Source organism: Peromyscus eremicus, chromosome 2 (genome assembly GCF_949786415.1).
Source record: "Peromyscus eremicus chromosome 2, PerEre_H2_v1, whole genome shotgun sequence".
Classification (NCBI taxonomy): domain Eukaryota; kingdom Metazoa; phylum Chordata; class Mammalia; order Rodentia; family Cricetidae; genus Peromyscus; species Peromyscus eremicus.
Genome location: NC_081417.1, coordinates 164,288,423 through 164,306,121, shown reverse-complemented (window position 1 = coordinate 164,306,121; position 17,699 = coordinate 164,288,423). Strand labels below are relative to the sequence as shown.

At 48.8% G+C, this 17,699-nt stretch overlaps 1 protein-coding gene across 5 annotated transcripts in view; it reads right to left on the bottom strand.

Annotated features, from left to right (window-relative positions):
* Window positions 1–16,846, bottom strand: part of Gnb1 (G protein subunit beta 1) — an 80,624-nt gene extending 63,778 nt beyond the window's left edge. For 2 of the 5 annotated variants that reach the window (XM_059255532.1, XM_059255533.1), the window contains exon 1: window positions 5,670–5,829. The gene's annotated coding sequence lies outside the window, so the exon portion shown is untranslated. Of the gene's footprint in view, window positions 1–5,669; window positions 5,830–16,784 lie in introns of those variants that run through there. The other 3 variants (XM_059255530.1, XM_059255531.1, XM_059255529.1) reach the window with 3 other exon arrangements.
* Between the last annotated feature and the right edge of the window lie 853 nt (window positions 16,847–17,699).

Genomic DNA, 17,699 nt, shown 5'->3' with positions numbered 1-17,699 from the left:
ATCAACTGAACATGCAGGACCCATAAAAAGGTGACCACTGAACTTTGCTTGACAAAATGGTCCTTCAGGATCCTGCTTTGCAGAGGAAACTGCCAGACATTCTACAGAACACTGAAAAAAGTGAATAAGAGACTCTAGGCCTGTGGGCTGAAGACAGATGCCCCAACTTTACAAGAGAACTTTGAACGACTGCCAGCTGTCTCTGTCTACCCTACAAGACTCCTGAAAGTTGCTTGCATCTTTCTCCCATTTCTCAGGTAGTATTATATCCTTCTGAGGTCTTTGATGTGGTTAAAGACTAGATACTTAACAATTTTCCTTAGTTATGATAAAAGATAAGTTAGATATAAAACTTTAAACTCACAAATATAAGATAGACATCTTCTTTTATATTGTAACTATAATTCTTACTCAATAATTATTTTGTTATATGTAATATTACTATGTTGAAGTTAAAACCTTTCTTTTTGAAAAAGAAAAAAGGGGAAGTGCTGTGGATATCACTCTATATAAAGCACTGATTGGCCAGTGACTAGGCAGCAAGTATAGGCGGGACTAACAGAGAAGAGAATTGAGGGAACAGGAAGGGAAGGGAGAGACTGCCTGGAGCTGCCGCCAGGACAAGGAAGATGTAAAGTACCGGTAAGCCATGAGCCACATGGCAAAGTAAAGTTTAATAGAAATGGGCTAAATATAAGAGTAAGAGCTAGACAATGACAGGCCTGAGCTAATGGCCAAGCAGTTTAAATAATGTAAGAGTCTGTGTGTTTATTTTATAAGTGGGCTCTGGGACTGGCGGGACTTGGTGGCGGGAGCTGGAGAGAAATTCTCCAGCTACACTGGTCTACAGAATGAGTCCCAGGACTACAGAGAGAAATCCTGTCTCAAAAACAGTCTTACCCCCCCCCCCCCGCCTCCACCAAAGAAGACAAATCACTAAATGTTGTTACTATGATTAAGTCTTTAAAAAAAGAAAAAGCAACTGTGTTCTAATAAAAGAGAAAGCTTTTCTGTCACTGGAAGCCAGCAATAGCGTCAGGGGATCAGCACGGCTCCTAAAGCCAGTACTGCACAAGGTTAAAGAGCAATCCACAGTCCTCTCACCCAGTGACCAACTCCAATGTCTACAGCCTGCATTTCTGAAGTTAGTTATGCAACAAAATTCAAGCTTTAAAATTCTTATTCCAGAACAGTTAACATGCTACATCCTCTCTTCACATATACATCCATACAATATCATAGAACCATTTTCCCATCACTACTAAACATTTTAGTTTTGTAAATACTGTCTTAAATTTGTTCTTTCCTCCTCTTGTTCAATGATCACTAAACCAACCATTTAACTCAACTTCTACTTCATAATTCTATGAATATTCTTAACAACAAACAGTTCTGGGGAGAATGTAATACCAGCACTTGGGAAAGCTGAAGAATGAGGATCCCTTGAGTAGTTCAAGACTAGCCTGAGCAACACAGTGAGCCCTGTCTTTAAAAACAAAACAAACACTCAAATGCAAACCTGGAATTATTCAAACCATTTCCTGTAGCCTAGTCTGGCCTCACTCACTGAGTAGCTATGGTCTTGAACTCCTGATCCTGCCTCCACTTCCGAAGTGCTGAGATTACAGGTACACATCAACTCCTAAAATCAGAATTTAAGTCAAGGTTAAGAATTAAGAAGAGCCTGGGCTGGAGAGATGGCCTAGTGGTTAAGAGCACTGATCGTTCTTCCAGAGGACCTGGGTTCAATTCCCAGCACCCACATGGCAGGAAACCAACACCCTCACACAGGCAAAAACACCAATGCACAATAAATAAACTAATTAAAAAAAAAGAAATTAAAAAAAAAAAAAGAATTAAGAAGAGCCAGGCAGTAGTGGTGGCGGCACACGAATTTGATCCCAGCGCTTAGGAGGCAGAGCCAGGCGTGAGTTCGAGGCCAGCCTGGTCTACAGAGCGAGATCCAGGCCAGCTATGGCTATGTAGAAAGACTGTCTCAAAATAAAATAAAAATTAAGAAAAAGAGCTGGAGAGCTGGCTCAGCCATCAAGGGCACTTGTTGCTCTTACAGAGGACTTAGGTTTCATTCCCACTTCCCACATTGTGGCTCACAACCATATGTAACACTTCTCAGCCTTTTGGTCTCTACTGGAACCAAGCACTCAGAGGTGCACACACACACATGCAGGCAAAACACTCAAATACATAAAATATTAAAATAATTTTAAAAGTTAAAAAAACCCTTAATATTCTAAAAATTTTGTCCCATGTCTTATGAGACTTACGATAAATAGCTTAAAAATAACATGGCATAAAGCTGGGCATGTCGGTTCATTCATGAATACTAGCACTTAGGAGGCTGAGGAAGAAGGATCACCAGGGGTTAGAGGCCAGCATGGACTATAGTGAATACCAGGACAGCATGGGTTACAGAGTCAAACGGTCTTTAAAAAACTAAAGGGAGGTGGGGAAAGGCATACCATATGGTCAAGCCCAGATAATAGAACTGAGAATATCTATTACCAATCCACTAATGCTAAAGCCAAAGCCCACATAAAGAATTTAATCCAATTTAGTGACTGACAGGAGCCAAATCTCTTGGGCAGAGAAAAACAATCCAATGAACAAACTAATAACTGCAGATACTACACTTGTAAAACAAAGTATAGTTGGCTTTAGTGAGCCACTGGCCACATAGCCAACTGATAGTAGGTGAGTCGAAAGAGCCTTGAAAGCTCAAGGGCTTTCTCAAAGCTACATTTTAGAGCTGTTAACTTTTCCAATAATACCAATGAATAAGAGATTTTCTTAAATTACACTTCCTTAGTGCATGTGCATGAGTGGAGGATGCCTTGCAGGAGTGCACTCTCCCCTTCCCCCATTTCCCCCCTCTAACTTAGGTCCTTAGGCTTGGCACTGAGTACCTAAACCCCCAGCCCAGTATTTTTTTAACTAAGTGAAACTAACAAAGCTTCAGTATGTCTGTGCACCACTTCTTTTGAGAGATTAATTACCTTCTCTAAGTCAGCCTGTTTCTCCAATGATCAGTATAAATCCACCTGGATAAACCGAAATCAGCCTTACTAGTAGATGTGAAAAGTTTCTACTCTTTAAAAAAAAAAAAGAGAGAGATAAAAATACTGTGACACTGCCGGGCGGTGGTGGCGCACGCCTTTAATCCCAGCACTCGGGAGGCAGAGCCAGGCGGATCTCTGTGAGTTTGAGGCCAGCCTGGACTACCAAGTGAGTTCCAGGAAAGGCGAAAAGCTACACAGAGAAACCCCGTCTCGAAAAATTAAAAAAAAAAAAAAAAAAAAAAAAAAATACTGTGACACTGACTTCAGGGAAAGGGAGTGTTTAGACAAGCCTAATCAGTAGATAGCCCAGGCTACTCCAACTTGCATTGGTTTTCTTGCCTCAGCATCCAGAGTTCTGGGATTAGAGGACATCCTACCACATCTGGTTTGTTCTGCAACCTTCTAAATCCAAGGAAATTTACCTAGTTCACTATCCCCCTAAATTAGACATAACTGAGGCTATCAAACAAAGAGAAGCCTTTTAAAAAAGTGTGCTTAAGGGACACTCTGCACTATTCTGATGAAATAAACATAGCTTTGATGTCAGCTTAGGTGCTATATAAGAACTGTTTGTGTCCTGTGAATAAGCTCATGGAAGACTTTGTCAAAGCTGCATGTTCAATCAATCTCCTGCATAAAAAAGATCCTTGCAAGGATCCAGCAGATGAAACACCATCCTGACACCGGGCATCTGTACACCCAGGAGCCAGGCGGCAGGTATGAGCAGTCTCAGATAACCTACTTTTGACTTTCCAGCCTCTCATCTTCTAAGAAAGATTACACACTGTAGCAATGAAACAAAATGCAGGCAGGACCCTACACCTACAGTCTAGCCTCCTCACGGCGATCCTAGACTTCCCAGCTGCACTACATTCCTATATAGGTCTGTCAGAAAAGACTGTCACCCTTAAGCCAAATCAAGCCAGAACCTAGTTCTGTCGTCTAGTGGCTCAAAGCCTGTCTTCAACACTTCCATGCTCCTTCATTTTCTTTTTGCAGTATGAAGTACCTTCTAGAAGAATCCAGAAGAGATTTTAGCATGAGAACTAAAAACCTTATTTTCAAATAAAGACCGATTAAAAACAAAACAAAAAACCCAAAACTATTTAGAAACTGATAGTGAAGGGGAACTTTTCACAAGATTAACATTGCTATTTATTTGCTAATCATGAAAGATTTTCTTAGTTAATAGTCAATCTCACTGGCTACTTAACTACACAAAAATGCTTGATTGCTGCTATCAGACTGAAACATAACAAAAAAACTATTACTACCAAACAAACACTACGAGTTACCTGTAATTTCAATATTTACGCACAAGCCCCGTTAATATATTTCATTATAAATTCCACTAATTCTCCTCTCAAAATAAAAATTCTGACATAACCGCTGTAAAGATGAACTAGGCACATATAGGGATGCTACTTGGGGATGCTAAACGTGACGTTTGAAAAAACCCGAAAAAAAAAAATGTTCAAATGTATCAAAAGGTCAAAAGCCAAGCTGCAGTTTCCCCAGGAGAAACCGAGGCTGTGGAGACACGGAAAAGCTAGGCCACCCGGTGAGGGCTCTGGGCAGGACGCCCCCTCCCCGCACAGTGGCGTCCAGGCAAACCTAGGACCCCGGCGCTTTTTCTCCTGCCCCGGCCGCAGCTGCCAGGGCCGGCCTTTGTTTTCAGCCCCGGTGGCGGCCCGCGCGGTCCTAGCTGACAAAGGCGGGCATCGCCATCTTGTCTCGGCGGCCGGACGCGGCGCCCATTCATTCGAGGGCGCCTGGGGCCGGGAACGCCGGGAACCAGGGGAGCCGGGAAGCGCGGTAGGCAGCAGGCCTGCACCCGGCAGGGGTGATCGCTGTATCCGGGAGACCCGCCCCGCGGCCGCTCCCCGCGCGGCCCTGCCGGGTCCCACACCCCGCAGGAAGGCGCGGTCGGGAGGACAGAGCTCAGCTTTTGTTCCCGCAGGGACCCGGCCTCGAGAAGACGCGCCTGCGGGCGCGCCCTTCATCCTGGCCTAGGCTGTCCCGCCCAGGTTCGAACCCACGACCCGGGCCCCAGCCCAGCATCCCGCTCCCTTTTTTAAACTCAGGACCACCGCCGGAGTGCTGCACCACGGCCTAGACCACTCCACCCACAGCCTCGATTCCAGGCTCTGGGAACCGAATCCCGACACTCGGTCCGGCCTTGAACCCAAGACCCCGCACCCAGTCCCGCATCCGGGATCCAGCCTTGAATCTAGGACCCCGGCCCCGGCCCCGGCCTTGAACCCATGACCCCGACCCCAGTCGCCGTATCTCGGATGCAGCCTTAAGCCCAGGATACCGGCCACGGTCCCACATCACGGATGCGGCCTTGCGCCCAAGACCCCAGCCCCGGTCCGCATCCCGGCCTAGGCGGCTCCGCCCCAATCAATCCGGGACCCAGGCCCCGCCGCCCACCCGGCCCACCCAGCGATTGCGGTCCCTGCCGGTCCCACCCTGGAGAGCAGGATGACTCGGGCGGCCGATGACCCCCGGGCGGGAAGAAGAGCCGCAGGGCCCGGCCCCGCTCGGCCCAGCTAAGGGCCGGCGCCACTCACAGACCGGAGCCACGCTCACCTCGCCCTCGCCCAGTCTGGCGCCCACGCCGCCGCCTGGTCGGCCCGGTCGTCGCGCTCGCGGCTTGCGGGCAGAAGCCGGCGAGGCTGGTCGGGTCCGCGCGGCGGCTGTTCCAGTCCCAGCCCCGCTGCCCTCGCCGCCCGCGCCCGCCACCGCCGCCGCCGCCGCCGTCGCCGTCCGCCCCTCAGACGCCTCCAGCCATCAGGATGGGCGCGGCGGCCCCTGCCTGCAGCCTCGGGAAACCCCACGTCGCGTCACCGCGCACAAGCAGCGTGCGCGTGCCGCGCTTTCCGCCCCGCCCTCCTCGCCTCTGCGCGTGCGCGAGCGCCTTAAAGGCGCCGTGGTACCGCTTGAGGGTCTTCGAAGGGGCGACCTGCAGGTCGGTTTCGGTATCCTCGGGCCCTGGATTGCTGGTGTCGGCCCCAATGCCACGTGCCCCAAGCCAGGGGGCGGAGTGTTCTGCCTGCGTGTCCAGCCCGGGAGGGCCGGAGGGCGTAGGTGAGCGGCCTAACGGGGCCTAGCAGGGGCAACAGTAGCCAGGTAGAACAGGAAGGTCGTCAAGAGTAAGCCCCAGAATCCCAGCCGCCTTGGGCTATCATGACTCCTGCCACACTGACTTCTTCACTCCCATTCTGTCCTTGCCAAAACAGTCTCAGTACCTCTCTTACTTCCTCCAGGCCTGCACTAGCCTCTCAAACAGGGCCACAACCTTTTGGTGGACTCATCTCTGCCTGCCTACCACCTTGGCCTCTGGGACCTGGCACTGGCACTTGGGCCGTGCTTGCGGCTGAGGAGGCTTTCTTCTTCACGCTTTACAGTTTCCATTCTTGTTGGCTCCTGTCCTCCTCTCTACCCTGTTCCTTCTTGAAGCAGCCTTTGGGTGGATGGTCTTCACATCTTCCTCCCTGCCCTGGATGCTTCCTGCCAGGCCACAGAAATGTCCCTGTCATTGTTCAGCCCTGCCAGTTTCCTCATAGGCTCGCTCTGTGTCAGCCCTGAACTGAGACCTTTCAAGAGTCCTAGCTCCTGCTAATGGTCGCTAGAAGGGAGGATTCAGGTGCTGGGTATTCATTGCTACTAAAGTGCCATTACTTCTAGCTGGCTGAGCAGACAGCCTGAGGGAAAACATATATATATATATATATATATATATATATATATATATATATATATGAAAACACATATGTACATACACTCATGTGGACATTTGTGTCTGTTCTTCTTGAGCACACTAAAATACTGCAGGGTTCATTCCTATTTTCTTCCTTCCACGTCAGTGACCTTCTGCTTTGAGAGTAAGGAACCTGGTTCCAGTTGTCTCCAATGTAACCATGTTTGCTATCATCCCATCCTATGGCCTCTTACCCTGGGCCTCTATGTCCTCTACTCCATCTTAGCAAGACTTGACTTACTGTCTGGTGTGTCGCTCTTTTACCACTGACAACTCCAGACTCTCCCAGTAAGTCATCTTGTGCTTCACCCCTTGTCAGGGTCCACTGTCCCTTGTGACTCCATCTTCCATAACCTTGTGAAGGCCAGGCCTTTGCTGCTGTCACTTTTGCACAGATATTCCCAAGCCCTTTTTGGCCCAGTCCTAAAAGCACATCCATTGCCAGCTTCATTTCTCAAAAGTGCTCTATTCCCAGCTGTCTTGCCCAGCTCTTTTCTTATTTCACTGTGACTCCTGTGAAAACTTCCTCACCCACTGCGACCACCCCACCCCCAGAGGATTTTGGGAAATATTTATGGTCTGGGAAAAAGTATCTAAGTGGCATTCTAAGTTCCAAGTGAAAGGGTTGAGACCCAGCAACCAGAGCTATAAGTAAGAGGATAGTAGGAGGTACAAGGTCTCTGCTAGTCATTGCTGTTCAAAAAGGGTGGAGCTAGAGGAACATGAACAGCTGGGTAACCAGGAGACATCTGGGCCCCAGGTTCCTGCAGAGAAGGGATGGGGCAAGGAGTACAGTCCAGCACCCGTAGAAAATTAGAGAATCAGGGTTTCTGGGTGTTGGCAGGTGGTCTCAGGTTCTAAGGCAGTCATCAAACTCCAGCAAGCCTGATGCCCACCCTTCAAGATCTGTGTTGATGAAGGACTTAAAGTAGAAATGAGAAGAGGAAGAGAAGGAGGAAGGAAGAAATGGTATAGAAGAGAAACAGACAGAAGCAAGTAGCCCAAAGTATACAAGGCCGGTTATCTCTACAGAATCCTCCATGTTGCTGTGAGCCTCTCAGCCACTCCTAAGTCTCCTTAGTGAAGATGGGGACAGGGAGGGAACAGACTGAGCCCTTCAGGGACTAGCCTCTGGTGCTCCCCTATTCTAAAAGCTGCCTCCTTCCTGGGCCCAGTTATTGCCAGCCCATGAACAAGGTCCCTTATGAGGACACTGACCCTAACATGGTTGATATGGCTGAACTGTTGGTTTAGAGACAACATCTTGCTATGCAGCCCAGGCTAGAGTAGATTTTGGGATCCTCCTGCTTCAGCCTCCTCAGGCTTTGAGATTTAGACTCTGTGCCTCCATGTGATCTGTGATTGTTCAGGGTGGGGCAGAGCCTTCCCTGGAACTTGCCCCACAACACTGGCTGAAGTCATCATTTATGTGTTTATGCACAGGGTGTGAGGGACAAAGTTGAGGGGAAGGAAGGAAGGAAGGAAGGGGGGAGGGGCTGGTCCCTTATTCTCAGATCCCTAGCTGAAGCTTCAGGCTGCCACCTAGCCTCACCCTCTTCTGATATGTGCACTTCCCAGGCAGCAGGGACCTCTGACCCTGGACCTTGGTCATTCTCCAGCCTGTTCCAGCTAACAGCCAGTGCCCTGCCCTGAAGATGATAAGAAGCTAGCTTTCTCTTTTGTATCCCAGAGGGTCTGAAGCCTCCTTTTTCATCCATCTGCTTCAGCCCAGGACCCTTGTGTTTTTTGGTTCCCACACTGCTGCCCAGCCCTCTCCACAGTTAGTGAAAAATTTGCGGGATCCCTGCCTACAGCTCAGAGCCCAGGCCTCTCCTGATTTTCCAGGCACACTCCCTTCTCAGGAAACATCTCAGAAATCAGCTGGCAAGTCCATAGCCACACCCAGTCAGATGTGACCAGCCCAGGGCTCCATCAGCAGTGGCTGCCGAGCTAAGCAGAGCTCCCGGGTAGAAGCGCTGCCCAGGAGCTGGCTCAGTGCCCAGCCTTCTCTAAAAACCTAGGGAGCATGGATGTATAATTCAAATGCCCCTCCCCCATCTGCTCTTTAGCAGGAAATGGCCTAACAGGAAAGTAGGTCTTCTTAAATCTGAATTATTCAAACAATCTAGGCATGTGACCGGGACCCAGAGCAAGGCAGTGCCCTGGTGCCTTGCTCCAGCCAGGCTTTGAAGAGGCTTGAAATAGCAAGGGACATTTCTAGATTTCCAGATCTGGTAAAAGGGTAGGATAGTGACCAGTAAAGTCCCTTTGTCATGGCCTGGATTCAGGCTCTCGGGGCATCTGTCCCTGTCCTGCTGAGCACTGTCTAGTTTTTCCACCACACAGCTATTCCATCATCACTTCCAGTAAGTGAGACTGCAGCCTCCCCTGCCTCCACACCCCAGAGCACTGAGAAGAGGAAGGAAAGAGAGGAGGGACACGTGATGGTGCCCAGGGACTCAGAATGTAGGTGACAAGGAAGAAAGAGCTAATTAGTTCCTGTGGGTTTCCAAAGGCAGGGTTTGGAGAAAGAACGGGGCCATGGCTCTTGAGGAGACCCTCATACCTCCTTCACCCCCTAAGCATACTTATCAGTGCCCATCTTTGCTGTGACAACCTGGACATGGCCCCGTGCAACTCACAGTCCTGACCTCCAGTGGCACATCTATCCTCCAAGGAGGGGACATGGAGGGAGCAGAGTGGGTGGCCTTTGTAGACTGGCCAGCATGCTTGAAGGACAGTTAGTCCCCTGCAGTCTCACAGGGGTTGGTTCTATGCCCATTAGTCTTACCATGCTTCTGACCCTGCGATCCTTCTGATCACAGACCAGACATCCTGTATGCAGGGCACCAAAATTAGATGGGAATGGAAGGGATGTCAAAAGTGCCCAGTGATGCCAGGGGTGGTGGTGGTGAACACCTTTAAATCCTAACACTAAGGAGGCAGAGATGGGTGGATCTCTGTGAGTTTGAGTCCAGCCTAGTCTACAAAGCAAGTTTCAGGACAGCTGGAGCTGTTATACAGAAAAACCCTATCTTGAAAAACTTTTTTTTAAAAAAGTGTCCAGTGAGGTGGGCATGATGATAATTTCATCACTCGGGGGAGGCTAAGTCTAGTTTGAGGCCAGCCTGGGCTTCATAGAGACACTGTCACAAAAATAAAAGAAGTGCTGGCAAGATGGCCCAGTGGGTAAAAGTGCTTGCCACACAAGCCTAGCATCCTGAGTTCAATCTTTAGGACCCATGTAAAGGTAGAAAGAAGCCAGGCAGATCTCTGTGAGTTTGAGGCCAGTCTGGGCTACAGAGTGAGTTCTAGGACAGGTGGAAAGCTACACAGAGAAACCCTGTCTCGAACCCTCCCCCCAAAAAAAGAAAAGAAAAAAAAAAGAAAAAGGTGGAAAGAAAAACTCTATAAAGGTATCCTCCGAGTTCCACACATGTGCTATGGCATGTACTTGCCCTGCTCCAATAATAAATAAAATAGAAGTTGCAGGCAGGTCTGGGATGGAGGATAAAGGCAAGTGAGCCTGTGTCCTCTCCACTTGAGTTGAGTCAGAAACTTGAGGAGAAGACAGATGGTTCCTTGTTGCCCATGACATGTGTGCACTGTTCAGACCTTCAGTAAAGGCCTAGTGTGACCAGCAGTGGGAAATGCCTTCCTGGGAAGAAACAACAACTGGTCTCTCTGAGATGTGCAGAGAGTGTATCACCCCGAGCTGCATGTATGAACCTCTTGCCCTATGCTATGGCCCAGGTGCCATACAGAAACCTAAACAAGGGGCTCTCCTGTGCCATCTTCATTTAAATATAACCCTCTCTAATGCAGAAGGCAGCTATGAGCAGAAACACCAGGAGGCCAAACATATAGGTTGAAACAGTGAGAGTCAAGCCAAAAAGTATACAAGTTTAAACCATCTTGTATGGAAAGAAGCAATGGACAGACTTGGTAAATAGTTCATGAATAGACATCTGGGCTTTGGGCATAACAGGACCCAGGTGTTCCATGAGGCTGTTGGGGCACTCCATTGCCTACCCATGCCTCTGCTCCTCTTTGTGGTGTCTCCCTCTGTCTAAGGAAATCACTATATGAACTGCCTTCTGGTCACTCCAGTTTAGCACCACAGTATTCAGAAGCATCTGAGATGTCTGTGAAAAGAAGACACTGAAGGGCTTCATTCAGATTTCAAGGGGCCCCTGTGGCAGAAAGCTAGAGGCTACCATTAGTATCTCTGTTTAGATAACACAAAGTTTCCAGCACAAAGGATGGGACTGTTACTTGTCTCCAGGCAGGAGGAAAACACTGCTCAAAAAAGGAAGAAACTTCATAGGTGTCCTTCCCCAACAACCAGTCTTTCTGCTAAACTAAGATTTGGAACTATGCATGGTGGTATATGTATATAATCCCAGGACTTGAGGCCAAGACAGTAGAATTGTTATGAGTTCAAGTTCAGCCTGGTCTACATAGTCAATTCCAGGCTGTCATAAACTACCAAGTGAAACCCTGTCTTAAAAAATCAAAACCAAGGGGCTGAAGAGAAGGCTCAGCAGTTAGGAGCATTGGCTACTCTTCCAGAGGACCCAGTTCAATTCCCAGCACCCACATGGCAGTTCACAGCTATCTATAACTCAAGTTCCAGTGGCTCTGATTCTCTCACACAGATGTACATGCAGGCAAAACACCAATGCACAATTTTAAAAAATTAAAACCAAAAGAATACATAAAACTTCAGATTTTGGATAACAGTTAAGCTACACCTAAAGGGAGGCTGTGTTGTTTGTGGGACTCATGCCTGAAGATCAGTTTTCCTGGTGACTCCTGCTTTGGTCGCTGCTCTTAAAGCCCTGGGCCCAATGCAGGAATTAGGGCAGCTCTGGCATTGACTTGTCAGAATGTCCAGTTAGTGCAGGAATTGTAAATAAACACAATTCCAGGATCACTGTACTGCTCAGTTGCTCAGTTGCTTAAGCAAGCTAGGGCTCCCCTCCCTAAGCTTGGGGCTGCAGCCCTGCCTCTAGAGCATCTCTTGGGGCAGGATCTCTGAGAAGTCTGGGGCCATCATTGTTCCCTCCTTCCCAACAGTCCTATTTTTTTCCCAGCCTGGAAAAGCAACTTAGGCAAAGGCCACAGTTGTTTTCTTGAGCTTCCACCACTTCCTGTAGGTCACAGGTTCTGGCCTGAGGGTACAGCTAGTGGCCATATCCTACGTACATACTCTGAGAAAGAATGAATGGAGATGGCACAGAGTTGAGGCATGCAGAGGCCTGTACCCAGACCCTGATGGACACACGGAGGAGAGGGCTTGAATAAACATGGATGTCAATGTCCAGATGGTGAGGCAGATTGGTCCAGAGGCAGCTCTGAGCTCTGAGACATCTTGTGGCTCCCTGACCAAAACCTCTCCTTCCCCCACAAAGTATTACCCACAGACCCCAGCATGCTCAGGAAGGGAGTCCTGGGGCCAATGAATGGGAACACACATAACTACTGGCCATACTGGACCCAGGAACCTGATATGGACCCTGCAGTCATGATAGCTTGTCGAGGGCAAAAGAGCAACCTAGACTCTGAGCTGCTAGGTACAGGCCCCTGGCCTCCAGCTCTCTTCTCTGCCTAGGGCCTTGCCTGGGGGAAGGGAGTTCATGACATCCTGGGAACTCATCTCCCAGCAGATGGCACCCTGGGACCCACTATCCTAAGACTAAGCTCTTCCAGCACCTGCCAGGTAAACATCTCACACCTGTGGCAGCAGCAGTAGGGCAGGCTGCCAATGTTTCCATGGAGTCTAGGCTCCTAAGGGTGCTGCCTAAGGGGCCACAGGAAAGCTGCTGGCACTGAAGATTTCCCAGACTCCTGTCCACAGCCTGCTGGGCCCCACCAGGTATGGGACAGCTAAAGGTAGGATGTGTACCTGGAAGTGCCCTTTACACCAGGGAACTAGCTGAGGTCACTGGACAAAACAATGCACAGTGCCGTGAGGGCTGGGAAAGTGGGCCATCTACAAGCCTTGCTTGGCCTCTGGGGACTACAAGGCTCCCAGTCAGCACAAGGTGCAAGGAGTTGACATGAGGTATAATGGGCCCAGGACTCCTACCAGGCATGGTTCTGGCCACAGTACTTTCTGTTCATGCAGCCCTGGATTTCCCTTAGGCTGAAGATCTCTATATCATATCTTTTCTAACAGAAAGACACCCCAGACTACCAGATTGACCCTCCCTGAGGAAGGTTCTAGGTTGCAGCTTCCTAATCTCAGTGAACTCAACCTTGATGTCCCACCTTCTCCTCACCCTTTCCCTGCTCAGCTCCAGGCAGGAAGTCTCCACAAAGAACCTCCACATGCCTATGTGACTTAATCAGAAGGGAGACCCCTCAAATATTTCTAGTTCAAATATTTCTCAGTTCCCCAACATGGAACTCTACCTTGTCAACTGCTTTTTTTTTTCTTTAATGTAGAAAGAGCTGGAGAAATGGCTCAGAAGTTATAAGCACTGGCTATTCTTCTGGAGGACCTGGGTTTGATTCTCAGCACTCATAACCTTCTGTAACTCCAATTCCAGGGGAATCCAACACCCTTTTCTAGCCTCTGTAGACACCAGACATGCACATGGTGATGCATAGACATATATATGCCAAATACCCATACACATAAAATAGAATAAAAATTAAAATAAAATGTGGAAAAACAACATAATGTGCTGTTTTACAAATTATATTTATTTATTTGTATTTAGAGAGAATGTCTCATATCCAAGGCTGGCCTCTAACTCACTATGAAGTCAAGGATGACCTTAAACTCCTAATCCTCCTACCTCTATCTCTCTGACATGGAAGGGCGGTACACAGGCTTGTGCCACCATACCCCCCAATGAATTGGCATTGAAGATATCCACAGTGCTGCACACACATTATCACTAATTCCAGGATCTCCATCTCCCAGATGGAGAACAGTTACTGCTGTTTTCATCTTCAAAGTGGAATCCTAAATTTGTGGCCTTGAATCCAGCTTCAACAGCACAGCTCTCCTTTTTTATACACTGTACCTGCATCAGTACTCCATCCCTTTTATAGCTGAATAGTATGTTATTGTTCACACATACCATGTTTTAGATATCTATCAATAGATATTTGGGTTGTTTCCTACTTGTGGCTATTATAAGTAAGCTGCTATAAATATCACAGAAAATGCAGCCAGGTGGTAGTGGAGCATGCTTTTAATCGCAGCACTCTGAGTAAGAGGCCAACCTGGTCTACAGATTGAATTCTAGGACAGTCAGGGCTACACTGAGAAACCCTGCCTCAAAAACAGAAACAAACAAATAAACCAATCTCCCAAAAGAAGCAATGTGTGGGTATGTAGTGATTCATGCCTGTCATCCCAACATTTGGGAGGCTGAGGCAAGAGGACTGCTGTGAGTTCATAAGTACCCTGGGCTACATAGTGACTTCTGGGCCAGCCTGGGCTACAGAATTAGACTCTGTCTCAAAAATATATAATCCCTCAACACATTTTGTTGGTTTTTTGGGGGGAGGAGGGCTTTCTTCTTTGGTTTTGGTTTTGAGACAGGTCTAATGTAGCCCAAACTAATATAGGGAACTTGTAATTCCCTATATTACTGAGGATACTGTTGATAGGAAAAGATCTCCCATTTGGTAGTCTTTACTCTTTTTTTTGTTTGTTTGTTTTTTGTTTTTTGAGACAGTGTGTGACAATGTACCTCTGACTGTCTAGGAACTCAGTATATAGACCAGGCTGGCCCTGAACTCACAGAGATCCACCTGCCCCTGCCTCCTGAGTGCTAGGAATAAAGGTGTACACAAACATGCTCGGCTCTTTTATTTTTGTTTGTTTATTTTAAATTTATTTTGGTTTTGTCTTTTTTCGGACAAAGTCTTACTATGTTCCCTGGCTGGCCTGGAACTTGCTGTGCAGACCAGAAGAGCCTCAAATCCACATAGATCCATTTGCTTCTGCCTTCTAAGTGCTGGTATTAAAGAATGGGTCATCACTTTTTTGTATTAAAAAAGTGTTTTTTGAGACAGGATCTTATGTAGCCTAAGCAATCTTTGAGCTCATGATCACTCAGCCTCTGCCTCTTGAGTACATCCACATTTCTATCCTTTCTATCCTGATGGTCTCCTGATTTCCACCCAGTGGCCTGTGTTAGGTGTGAAGTCAGTCTTCAGATCTGGAGTGGGAAGGACCAGGACTTTCTCTTTGTTCCCTTCCTGACCAGAGTGTAGGGCTGAGGTAGCTGCTCTGGGCCTTCCTGCTGCTTCCTCAGGCCAGCTGACCTCTTGCATCATGCATGAGTCTGCCCATCATGCCAATGGCATTGTCCCAGGCCTCTGACTAGGACCCTAGTGAGAACCTATAGTTACCACTAGCACCTTTTGAAGTGATGATAGGCATCCTGAACTCATCATGGGCAGGAATGGAGGGGTCTCTAAATAGCCTCCTCACCCAGAGCCACTGAGCTATGCTCTAAGTCACATTCAGCCATACTTCACACTCAGGCTGGGCCCTGGGCCCCATTCTGCAGGCCCTAAGGCAAGAAGCAGTTAGCAGCCTTCTGCAGAGCCATCCCAATGCCAACCCTCAAGCCCCAGAGCAGTAAACACCCCAGGGGCTCAGCCCACACATCCTTGGCAGGACCTGGGCCCTGCAGGGACAGCTTCCTCCTGAGTGGGCCTCTGGGGTCCAAGAGCTGTTTGTCTATAATCCTTTCCCTATAGTTTTAGTCACCTGCCACCTGGGAGATGATGCAAGGTTTGCCTGAAAGAGGCAATGAGGAGAGGCAGGGCATGAGGGCAAGCCAGGGATCTAGGCTGTACACAGTGCTGTGGTTTGGGAGGACTGTTGGTGTGGGGCTTGAGGAGGTGTTTGGCCTCCAGCTGCACGTATGCATGCTGGAGCTGGCATCTTTTATCACCTTCAGCTGCCTTCTTGAGGAGGCTGGGCCAAAGGTGCTAGGTGTTTTGAAAACCAGCATAGGAAGCCGAGAAGGGAGCCAGGGCCCTGGAGCTTTTCTCTTTGACGTTCCTATGAGATGGGCTGGGCCCTGCTGCAATGCCCCTGGGGCTCATGCCTAGGCCTGCCCTAAATCCTCTGGGACAGGTCCTTTTCACTAGCTCAGACTTCTAAGGGCCTCCTGTTCTGCCTCCTTTGCCCTTCAATCACTCTCTGAAGTTTTATTTTTGTATATAATTTATTATTATTATTATTATTATTATTGTTATTGGTTTTTCAAGACAGGGTTTCTCTGTGTAGCTCTGCCTGTCCTGGAATTTGCTCTGTAGACCAGGCTGGCCTCAGACTCAGAGATCTGCCTGCCTCTGCCTCTTGAATGCTGTGATTAAAGGCGTGCACTAACACTGCCCAGCTATACTTATTTATTTTTGAGACAGGGCCTCAGTATGTAGACTTGGCTGGCTGGGAGCTCACATAGAGCTATCAGCCTATGCCTCTGAAGTGCTGGGATTAAAGATGTGTGCCGCTATACCCAGTCAACCATTTGGGCTACGAGAGTCGGTCTTTTTGTTGTTGTTTGTTTTGTTTTGTGTTTTTAAAGACAGGGTTTCTCTGTATAGCATTGGCTGCCCTGGACTCCCTCTGGGTACCAGGCTGGCCTCTAACTCAGAGATTCGCCTGCCTTTGCCTCCAGAGCGCAGGGATTAAAGGTGTGCACCACTACCTCAGACTGTCTTTGACATCTGAAAGGGAATATATAGGAAGCCCTCCAGCCCTGCAGTGGGAACAGCAGGAGTGGATGTCTCTGATTCAACACTGACTAGGTGTTCCTGGGGTCCTGCTGGAACGAGGTTCATGTCTGCCCGCTGCTACCTCATCTGTCCACCATGGCTTGTAGGTGTTGCCTCCCAGGCCAGGATTCTGTAGAGGACATGCACCTATCCTGTTTTACTCCCCAGCCTCAGTTTTCCTTACATACCGTAGAGATGTAGACAGGACGGAGCTCCCTGGCAGAAGGCGACTTCTACTCTGATGGCTGGCCGCACTGGACTTTATGAGCAGGGAGGTCTGTACTCTTAAGAGAGGTCTGCACACTTAAGACTGAAAAGAACATGAACGAGCCCTTCCCTGTCCCATCGTAGAATCCAAGGCCTTGGACTGCTCAGCTGAGCCTGAGCCAAGCTGGGGCTGGACAGAGCAGGGAGTACAGGGTGGTACCGCCGCTCCAAGGACTAGGTCCAGGCCTGTTGGCTCGCCTGGTGGGAACGTGGCACCAGCAGGCTGTAGAAAGCTGTTTTCAGGAATTGTTAGTCGGGCAGCTTGGCTCCTGCACAGACTCCGGTTAGAGTTCTGACAGAGCTAGCGTCTGCACCTGCGGGACTGTAGCTGTCGTCAGCTTACCATGTGGCTGGGATGGAATTTATGTCTATTTTTGTTCTTTGCAATTGTGGAAGCCGGAACAAGACAGCGTTTCGAAAACAGAGACGGAGAGCCCACTACCCCTGATCTTCAGCCCAAGCTCTTAGTTCCACCAAGCCACTGGACATAGAAAAGCCGTCACACCGGGTTGTAAGCGGTGCTCGAGCGCCTCCTGGTGGGAACAAGCGGAACTTCCGAACGCTGGGCGGTACCACTTCCGGGATGGTTGAGCGATGGAAAGGAGGTGGGGCTAAAAGTGGAGCGGGAAGGGTGTGGCCTGATTGACAGACCTGGAACGTGGACCGTGTCAGGGCCGGGCCTGGGCGGAATGTCCAGCTGGTCCCAGTAACCCTCTTAAGGTGCTGACTTTGCATCCCAGATCTTGGTGCATGGGGCACGCTTGTACTAGCACGTGCAGGCTTCCAGCTCAGAAACATTAAACAAGAGGGAAAAATCCTAGGTGGTCTGGTGACAA